This window comes from Eumetopias jubatus, unplaced genomic scaffold, assembly GCF_037043125.1.
Source record: "Eumetopias jubatus isolate StellerSeaLion01/CBP00866 unplaced genomic scaffold, mEumJub1_p1.0 scaffold_16, whole genome shotgun sequence".
NCBI lineage: Eukaryota > Metazoa > Chordata > Mammalia > Carnivora > Otariidae > Eumetopias > Eumetopias jubatus.
This window is the reverse complement of record NW_028274822.1, coordinates 22,810,622-22,821,834: the sequence shown is the minus strand read 5'-3', so window position 1 is coordinate 22,821,834 and position 11,213 is coordinate 22,810,622. Positions and strand designations below refer to the sequence as shown.

The 11,213-nt window shown below is 40.0% G+C and overlaps 1 pseudogene; it reads left to right on the top strand.

Moving 5' to 3' along the window:
* Positions 1-376: 376 nt before the first annotated feature.
* Positions 377-884, top strand: LOC114205082 (programmed cell death protein 5 pseudogene; annotated as a pseudogene).
* Positions 885-11,213: the final 10,329 nt, after the last annotated feature.

Genomic DNA, 11,213 nt, shown 5'->3' with positions numbered 1-11,213 from the left:
ATGTTTATGCCCTGTATTTTCTTAAGACTCTAGCAAATAAGTTTAAGTGGTTGTTTCACCTTCTGCCTGATATTCAAGCAGCCCAATTCCAGCTTGACTGGCAGGACACAAAGACTTGACTAGTATCACTCACATTCTGGTCAAAAGTCTGTATCTATGACAGTTCATCTATCATTTCTGGGAAACAGCTGACCTCAATATTGCTGTCCATAAAGGAATTGAGAAGATGTGAAGGAAAAGCTGATGCTAAACTCCAAATTAAGGAAGAAGAGAGCTCAGTTATGTTAGGCCTTTCAGACCAGAGTCATATTCCCATTGTGAGAGAAAAGGAGATTGAATTTATACAGATGAAGAAGGCTTGAGTGGCCCCGGACTGCCGCACCATGGCGGAGGAGGAGCTGGAGGCTCTGAGGAAACAGACGCTGGCCGAACTGCAGGTGAAACATGGGGATCCTGGCGATGCAACACAACAGGAAGCAAAACACAGGGAAGCAGAACTGAGAAACAGTATCTTAGCCCAAGTCCTGGATCAGTCAGCCCAGGCCCGTTTAAGTAACTTAGCACTTGTAAAGCCCGAAAAAACTAAAGCAGTAGAGAATTACCTCATACAGATGGCAAGATATGGACAACTAAGTGGGAAGGTATCAGAACAAGGTTTAATAGAAATCCTTGAAAAAGTAAGCCAACAAACAGAAAAGAAAACCACAGTTAAATTCAACAGAAGAAAAGTCATGGACTCTGATGAAGAGGACGATTATTGAAATTTAAGATGTTTAGAGACTGGAACTTAATGGAACAGTTCTAGGACAGATAATACTGGGTAGAAGTGAACATCTGATTGTTTACTTTGTTTATTGTCTATATGCCTTTTAAAAAAATAAACTTGTTATGCAAAATAAAAAAAAAAAAAGAAGCCTTGAGTGGTCAAGAAAATGTCTCCAAATTCTGATGGCTGTCATGTCTGTTTTTACATGACTGAGTCTGGATGTGTGATTGGATTTCACTTTATTATTATGAAGAAAGAAATACAGAAGATACATTTATCAGGCTGTGGTGGCTATATGAATTTTCCTTCTGATGGAAGTTAATAACATGTTTAAGACAGAATATAGAAACTCTTGCCTCTAAGTTAAATGTTTTATCTATTTCATATGGCCAGGACACAAAAGAAACTAATGCCTAATAAGACCAGACAAAAAAGCTCAAGCATTTTGTGTGTTTAGCCTTTTCTTGTTTATTGACTTGGTATTTAGGAGAATCTCCTCCCAACTTTAGCATCAATCATTTAGAACTACTGGTCTGATTGCCCAAAACACACACTGCATTCCCTGTCTGTGTACTTCTGGTCATGTTGTTACCATAGTGTGCACTTTCCTTGTCTCATCTTCCTCTGAAACTTACTGAAACTTTTCTTTTGGTTCTGTACATAATCAGTTTTTGTAAATATTCGATGTGTACATGAAAATAATATATAATCGCTAGTGGTTGGGTACAGTGTTCATATATGTATATGTGTACACACACACACACACACACACACACGTATGTTGTTCAAATACTCTGGATTCTTACTGATTTTGTTTATCAGTTCTCAAGAGAGGGTTATTAAAATCTCCCATTAATGTTGGCTTTGACAATTTCTCCTAGTACTTATGTTAGTTTTTACTATATACATTTTATGGAGTTTTACTAGTTGTATGGAACTTTAAATTTTATATCTTTCTTAATATGGGATCTCTTATCAATTTGTTGTGACCTTCTGTATTGTTAGAAATTTGTTTTGCCTTCAGGACAGTTGTGCTTGATGTTAATATAACTATACTAGACATTTTGGGTAGTACTTGCTTGGTACACATATATTTTTAATCTTTTCAAATATTCCCTGACTTTATATTCTCAGTTATCATGATTTTTGTAATCTCACTTAACTGGAGAAATTAGACTTAAATATAGTGATTATTGATATGTTTTAATCCACAATCTAAAGTATATCTCATTTCTATTTGTCTTATTTTTGAATGTATCTTTTTTGTTGTTGTTCTCCTTTCCTGTTGTATGAAAGCAACACTAGTTTATGCAATACAGGCATATCTTGGAGATATTGTGGGTTCAGTTCCAGACATACCACAATAAAGCAGTAGCCTGGAACTGAACAACAAAGCAAATAAAATTAATTTTTTTGGTTTTTCCAGTGCATTATAAAAGTTACATTTACACTATATTCTAATCTAGTTAGTTTGCAATAGCATTATGTCTAAAATAAATATATATGCCTTAATTAAAAAAATTTTGTTGCTAAAAAATGCTAACCATCATTTGAGCTTTCAGCAAGTTATAACCTTTTTGCTGATGGAGGGTCTTACCTTGGGTTGAAGGCTGACTGATCAGGGTGATGATTGTGGAAAGTTGGGGTGGTTGTGGCAATTTCTTAAAATAAGACAACAGTACAGTTTGCTGCATCAATTGATTCTTCCCTTCATGGATGATTTCTTTGTAGCATGTGATGCTGTTTGATAGCATTACCCAGAGTAGACCTTTTTTTTCAAATTGAAGTCCGTCCTCGCAAGCCCTGCTGTTGCTTTATCACCTAAGTTTATGCAATATTCTAAATCCTTTGTTTTTATTTTTCAACAGTCTTCATGGTATCTTCACCATTCCATCTCAAAAGAGCCTCTTTCTTTGCTTATCCCTAATAAGCAACTCCCCATCTGATAAAGTTTGATCATGAGATTGCTGCAATTCAGTCCCGTCTTCAGGCCCCGCTTCTAATTCTAGTTCTCTTGCTATTTCCACCCCATCTTCAGTGACTTCCTCCACTGAAGTCTTCAAGTCATCCATAAAGTTTGGAGTAAGCTTCTTCTGAACTTCTGGTAATGTTGCTATTTTGACCTTTTCCCATGAACCACAGATGTTCTTAAATCTATAATGGTAAATCCTTTCTGAAAGATATTCAATTGATTTGCTCAGATCCAGCAGGGGAGCCACTATCAATGGCAGTTATAGCCTTACAAAATGTATTTCTTAAATAATAAGATTTGAAAGTCTAAATTATTCCTTGATCTATGGGCTGCAGAATGGATGTTGTCTTAGAAGGCATGAAAACATTAATCTCGTTGTTCACCTCCAACAGAACTCTTGGATGACTAGATACATTGTCGATGAGCAGTAATATTTTTAAAGGAATCTCTCTCTCTCTCTCTTTTTTTCCTGAGCAGTAGGTGTCAACAGTGGGCTTAAAATATTCATCAAACCATGTTATAAACAGATGTGCTGTCATCCAGGCTTTGTTGTGCCATTTATAGAGCCCAGGTGGAATAGATTTAGCAGATTTCTTAAGGGTCCTAGGATTTTCAGAATGGTAAATGGACATTGGCTTCAACTTAAAGTCATCAGCTGCATTAGCCCCTGACAAGAGAGTCAGACTGTCCTTTGAAACTTAAAAGCCAGGCATTGACTTCTCTTCTCCAGCTATGAAAGTCTTTGAGGGTATCTTTCTTCAAGATAAAGCTGTTTTGTCTACATTGAAAATCCATTGTTTAGTGTAGCCACTTGTATTAATTATCTTAGGTAGATCTTCTGGATAATATGCTGCAGCTTCTTCATCAGCACTTGCTGGCTTATTTTGCACTTAGATGTTTTGGAGGTAGCTTCCAAAGCCTTATGACCAAACGAGCCTCTGCTAGCTTCAAATTTTTCTTAGGCAGCTTCCGTATCTTTTTCAGCTTTCATAGACTTGAAGAAGGTTAGGGCTTTGCTCTGGATTAGGCTTTGGCATAAGGTGATGTTGTGTTTGGTTTGATTTTTCTACCCACACCACCAAAACTTTCTCCATGTCAGCAATAAGGCTGTTTTGCTTTGTGATCATTTGTGTGTTCACTGGAGTAGCACTTTGATTTCTTTCAAGAATTTTTCCTTTGCATTCACAACTTAGCTACCTGTTTGGTACAAGAGGCCTAGATTTTGGCCTGTCCTGGCTTTTGATAGGCCTTTCTCACTAACTGTAACCATTTCCAGCTTTGGGTAGGTGGATTTATTATTTATTTATTTATTTATTTATTTATTTTTAAGATTTTATTTATTTATTTGACAGAGAGAGACACAGCCAGAGAGGGAACACAAGCAGGGGGAGTGGGAGAGGGAGAAGCAGGCTTCCCGCTGAGCAGGGAGCCCGATGGGGGGCTCGATCCCAGGACCCTGGGATAATGACCTGAGCCGAAGGCAGATGCTCAACGACTGAGCCACCCAGGCGCCCCTCCAGCTTTGGGTTTAAATCGAGAGACCAAAGACTCTTCCTTTCACTTGAATACTTAGAAGCCATTGGAGTGTTATTAATTGACCCAGTTTCAATATTGTTATGTCTGGGGGAATAGAGAGGCCTGAGGAGAAGGAGAGAGGCAGGGAAATGGGCTGGTCAGCCGAGCAGTCAGAACACATACAGCATTTATTTATTTATTTTTAAAGATTTTATTTATTTGTTTGACAGAGAGAGAGAGAGAGAGAGAGAGAGAGAGACAGCGAGAGAGGGAACACAAGCAGGGGGAGTGGGAGAGGGAGAAGCAGGCTTCCCGGCGAGCAGGGAGCCCGACGCGGGGCTCGATCCCAGGACCCCGGGACCATGACAGGAGCTGAAGGCCGATGCTTAACGACTGAGCCCCCCAGGGGCCCCACATACAACGTTTATCAAATACGTTTCCTGTCTTATATGGGTGTAGTTCATGGCACCCCAAAACAGTTACAATGGGATCATCAAACATCACTTATCACAGGTCACTATAACAAATGTAATAATAACGAAGAAGTCTGAAGTAGTGTGAGAATTATCAGAATGTGACACAGAGACACAAAGCGACCAAATGCTGTTGGAAAAAATGGTGCCGGTAGACTTGCTTGATGCAGAACTGCCACAAACCTTCAATCTGTAAAAACAACCCCTCACTATCTGTGAAGTGTAGTAAAGCAGAGCATAATAAAATGTATGTAAAAGGTATGCCTGTGTATAAATCGCCCGATATTAGTAGGTTAATGCAATAGAAATTTAGCCCACATGCAAAACTGAAAAGCACTTGTTCCTGGGTTGTGGGCTTTCTTCCAAGTGATGATATTAGGATTCTGCTTCCTTGTATGTTTGATTCAGGGTTCCCAGAGAAGGGAAAAATGCATGAGAGGTTTTTATGAATCAGACCAGGAAGCGATCCATCATTTCCACATCAAATTGACCGGGACTCAGTCACATGGCTACATCTAACTATAAGGAAGGCTAAAAAATGTAATCTACCTGTGTGTCCAGAAGTTCTAATAAATAAGTTTGCTAAATGCATAGCCAGCGGGCCAGAGTAGGCAGAAATGGCTGGAGTTAACTGTGGTCTCTCATAGGGAGCTCCAGGGGCCCTGGCTGGCAGCCTGAACAACCATGGCAGCTAGGTCTCCCCACGGGCACACAGTGGTGGAGGCTCGTGACAGGGATCAGGCCCAGAGCGTGCAGATGCCCAGCTAGAGGGGCTAGCTTCAGGTGCATACCGTGCTGCAGGCCAGTGACTGCCTCTGGGCCCACAAGCAGCTGTGGGAGGCCAGGCTACTGGCGTGTTCTCCTGCAGCTGAGTTTCCATCTGGGCATGCACACTGCAGTACTGTTGTGTGGTCATAGGTGCCAGGCCTGAGGCATGCACCTGCACAGCCAGAGGGGCTAGCCCCACGTGTATGCATGTCCCTGGGAGTCAGCCACGGGGGTGTCTAGGCTGGTGTCTCGAAGTCACACGGATGCAGTGGCCTAAGCTAGTTGCTGGTATCATTTCTGGACCCCGGCAGGGCAGAGGTGGGGGAAACAGGGAGGGATTCTGGTGACTGGCATCAGCAAACACAAATGCTTATGGGGTAAAAGTTGGTGACATCTGCAGAGGTCCAGTGTAGCTGTGGTGGTGGTCCATCAGTGACAGCCTCTGCCGGCTCTGTCTGTGGAGCAGCTCGCTGTGAATTGTGATGATTCCTATTCTGTGGCTGCTGGTGGTAGCCCCTGCTTTTCTAATAGTTTTTTTTTTTTTCCCCATATTGGCTCACACTTGGCCTTAACCAATTCATTAAAAAATTTTGGTTGTATTCTTACGAGCACACAGGGCATCCTGAGGCATCAAACCCAAGCTAGCCAGTCTGTGTGCTCCTTTTCTACTTGGAGGTGCCTGTTTTCCCTGGATTTTTGGTGAACTGGTTGCCCTGCAATAGCAGGTCTCTGATAACTTCGAGCAAAGTTATGATTTGCCATTGTCCAGTGGGTTTTATTGTTGTTGTAAAAAATGGGAGTGACATTCTTTTCCAGATTTCCACATAGTAAGCTGAAATCAGGAGTCTCGCCTTCATTCCTGAAAGATAGTTTTGTTGTATGTAGAATTCTAGGATGAAAGTTAATTTATCTTCCGTCTTTGAAGACATGATTCTGTGGCTTATAGGTTCTAAGATTATTGCTGAGAAGTTATCTATCAGTATAACTAATGGTATTATTAGTTATTATTAGTTATAATTATTATCAATTATGCCCTGTAAGTCTCTTCTTTGACTTGTGCACAAAGCAAAGAGCAAGACTCATATTTTTGGAGCTGTGAATCTTTCTTCAGAAATATGTCACATTTGATAACTTTCTGAGCATCTAGAAGGAAAAATGCTCAACACTACATGGCAAGATTGGCAAAATAGTATTATTATTAGTATTTCTAATACCAATACTACTATTATAGTAATAATAATAATTTATCAATAATATTGACATCTAGGCATTCATTTAATTATTTCTTTTTTGAAGTATGTTTGAGATTTTCCATTAAAAAAAGTTTAAAGAAATTGCAGGAATAAAATTATCCCCCTCATCGCCAAGAGAATTTTCTTCCTGTCTTCGTTCAAGGAGCTACACATGGGCTGCAATTTCAGTCCATATATGTATATTCCTATGTAGTTCTGAAAGCCCAGGCAATATTGAGATTCCAGGAAGATTTGTCTTTCCAGTTCTTAGACTCTTCTTTTGACTTTTGGCTTGAGACTTTGAGCTTTCTGATCTCGTGTATCAATAATCTGCTCTTGGGAAAAGATGTGTGTGTGATTAACCATTGACACTTTGATTGGACCTAAGTTAGTATGATACCTCTGCAAGGTAACTTTCCAGTTTTATTTCTAATTAGCAAGTAAAAGTATTAGGGGAATTTAGTTGTCAATAAACGAGAGCAAACATTTGGAAAAGTTTCAAACAAAAGTTTGTTTGTTTGTGAGAGGAGACTCCTGGTCCCTTGACTTTATACCGAGTAAGTGGTTGTTGTGTACCAGCCACCAGGGGGATGGATGGTGGTCCTGGTCAGTCTTGTTCTTCTCCTTGCTTTCCGTGGCCTCAGACTTTGACGGAGTAAGGAACCTGTGACATGACCTGTATGTAGATGTATGGAGAACTTATTCAGCCACCACTCCATATAAACAATGCTAAGAAAGCTTAAGAGACCACTGGACTATAAATTAGAGTACTTGGGTTCTAGATCCTGTTCTGTCATTAAACTAGTATGAGATTTGGGGCAAGTTATATTCCATTTTTGAGCCTTAGTTTTCTCATGAGCAAATAAGCATATAGGACTAAATCAGTGGTTTTCAACCTTGGGGGCACATTGCAACCCATTTAAAAATGTTAATGCTTGAGTTTTATCCCTGAGTATTCTTTTTTCTTATTTTTTTTCTTTTTTAATTTTGTTATTTTTTATAGAGAGGGGGAGAGAGAGCAGAAGAGGAGGGAGAGAGAGAGAGAATCTCAAGCAGGCTCCATGCCCAGCATGGAGCCCAATGAGGGGCTCGATCTCACAACTCTGAGATCATGACTGAGTCAAAATCAAGAGTTGGATGCTTAATCAACTGAGCCACCTGGGCACCCCTATCCCTGGGCATTCTAATTTTATTTGTGTGAGGTAGACTTTGGTCATTAATACTTTGCCAAAACTCCTCAGGTGACTCAAATGTGCAGCCAGTGCTGAAAACTGCTGGACATGATGATCCTTAAAGTCTTGTCTGTGAAGACAGCGTATTATAGAAGTTTAAGAGGGTGAACACTGCAGTTAGATGGAGTTGATTTTGGATTTCAACCCTTCCACTTCCAGGTTATAGAAACTTGGATAAGTTTTAACTTTAAGTCCCAGTTTCCTCATCTTTACAATAAAGATATTCTTGCCTTATTGGGTTTTATAAAGATTGGTTATAATAATGGATATGGAGTAATTAGCTGAGGACTTTGCACATAGTAAGCATTTAACAAATGCTGATGATAAAGAAGATGATTACTGTGATGAAGTTGATCACCCCCCTCCATTCACACACACACAAAATTCCTGCTTGAGTGTAGTATTGGCCCAAGAATAGAAAATAGAATAACAGATCAAAATAAAGAACTAGAAACAGTCCTGATGCAATATCACCAAACTTGGTATATCTAACAAGTACAATTGGTATTGCCAGGGACTGTTCAGTAAATGATGCTAGACCAGTCATTGGTGAAAATAAACAAATAAATACTGTGAATGATTTGCGTGATGGGGCTCCAGTAGGGAGACATAGGTGTGCTTAAGTGTAGAGAGAAAAAAATGTAGAGGCAAAGCCTTGAGGATTCCCAAGCAGACTCATTTTTCTGAGCCTCTTATGTTCAGTGAATTCCATGAATTTCCTATAATCTCACTTCCAACCCTTAGACTCCTTTCTCTAAATAAGACGGCTTTCTTCACATATACTAAAGGGCAGAATTTGGAGCAGGGCAAGGAAATTATTGTTGACTAAATCATGCAGTTCTGTATCTCATCTAAATGAAGTAGTTATACCTTTAATTCTTAAATCTATTAATCTGAGAAATATCACCTCTCCAGAAATTAAAATAAAATGTCAGCAACTAAGTACCAAGAAAACTCAGTTTCCATCTTTGATTTGAGAAGTGCAGGTCAAGAACACAAGCAATGTAATTAATTTTACTTTCTGTTTTCAGTGACTATATCATTCATTTCAGTTTCAAGTCAACAAAGATTTGCCTTTTGTTGTTCAGGATCATAGTAGTACTTGGCATTTTGACCTGGTAACATTAAAATTGTTCAACTATTGTGAATAACAGACCCGAACCACAAAATCTGATATGTTCTGAGGAATAATCTCAACATCCATGTAGGTTATAAATGTACCAAATGTGAGAGCAGAGAGACGAAAGAGAAAAATGCTGGAGTTTTACTTACTTCAGCACTAATTTATAAGGGCTAGCAGACATTTTATGAGTATTTTCTTGGAAACTGAATCCTCCAGTACCTACACATGGTTCCCATAAGCCTCATGTTCCACCCAAGGCTCTTCCAAGGGAAACCTCTTGGCCACTCTTGACACTCTCACATTCTCTTCAACTTCCAATAGGAAGAAACTTAATTCAGTGATGGGTTTGCAAACAGGAACTTAGCTCAGAATATACTAGACCTCACGATACCCAGCTCTGCCCTTCTTGTTCCTCTCTTTCAGAGCCAGCCTGTACCAAGGACACACTGATGCTCAGGGGAATCTCCTTGTGTTAGCGAGGACTGAGATATTGTAGGACTGTGTGACTGTATGACTATGTCTGTCTAATTCACGGAGGGACTGTGATCAGCCAGAAGCTGCTCTCTACCACCAGCTTTATCAGTAGTAAAGGCTAACATTTTGATCTCTGTTTGCTTGTCACCTATTTTTTAAAATTTTCCACTTGGTTCTAACCTTAATTTATTTGCCCCCCCCCCAAATTTTGACACAGTGCCATGGGGGAAGAACATGAGAGCAGGCAAGAAGGAAAGAAGGAGCAGTGCAGCTCTGGGGAGGCTGTGGGTAGGGATGAAGTCAGAAAAAATTAAAGAGGAAAATCCATGTTATTTTACAATGGCTTATTGAAGGAAATAATAGTAAGAGAAAAGTCAATAAAGCACATGATGCAGAATAAAAAAGCAATGAAGTCTGGGGTAAAGGCAGGCACCATTGTATTCAGCAGAAGGAATCATGGGACTAATAACAATTATGTACTTTTTATTATACAAACAAATAAAATGTTTCCGATTGAAGCCACCGATCCCAATAATTTGGAGTGCTTGAGAATCATAATAAGCATTCAGAGTCTTTTTGAAAGTCAGTTCAATGCTTACGGTATATTATCAATATAAGTAAAGTGATATCTGCTGGGAGAAGAAGTCACTCTAGAATTATAATGCCAATTCTGTCTTTGAAAACATGTAGGCAGTGTTCTCTCAGGAGCATTTCTGAAAGAAGGATTTTTTATTTTATTGTTGGAAAGTTCAAATCAGGACACTGGACAGAGCTCCCCCTCCCCACCCCACCCCCCCACCCCCACCCTTGCCCCTAGGGCTAAAAAGGAGGAACTTAAGAACTTCATCAACAGTATCCTATGGTAGGAAAATAGAAAGACATTCTTTGTGCACAGTACAAATCTTAGATCATTCCTCCTGCACCAAACCTGTAGTCCCTAGAGAGGGCTTTGGGAAGGCCACCGAGAAGGAGCTACAGTTATGTTGCTTTTTGCCAACCACTCTTGGCTAAGGTTACCTTTTTTTTGATGTCCTGGGAAAAGTGTACATTTTTGGGGACAGAACAGTGTCCCTATAGTATTTTTTGCCCTTCAGTCTGTCCATCCATATCTCTTAATTGGCCTGAATTCCTTGATTATATTGAACACAGTAAGCCTCTCTTCCTGGTTGGTTGTGTAACAACAGTTTATGCCTTGGGTATCTTCTTCAGACAAGACAGACTTCCAACGCAAGCAGGAAATTGTCCTGTTTTGATTTGCCAGGTTGAAGGTTGTATCTCATTCGATCTGACCCCACAATGTGCTAGAAGAGTTCTAAACCCTTTGTTACTTGTCACGGAGCAGGAATCAAGGTCTTAGGGTGTGTGGATGGGAGGGTGGGTGGGAATTGGTCTATAGAATGGGTGTCATTTTGTGGAGATTACAGTGAAAGATCATGGCTTTGAAGGCGATGGAGCCTGGCAGCATCGAGGTGCCTGGAGAGGAAGGGACACTTTTTGGAATTTTCTCTGCCTCTTCTATCCTCTACTTGAAATGGTCCTTTCATTACTTTCTTCCTGGTGGATTCTTACTGATTCTCTAAGGCCCAGATTAAATATTATCTCTTCTGGAGAGTCTTCTTCTTGCCTCTTTCTCCTCTGCTTTCTGCCCCCACCCCCTT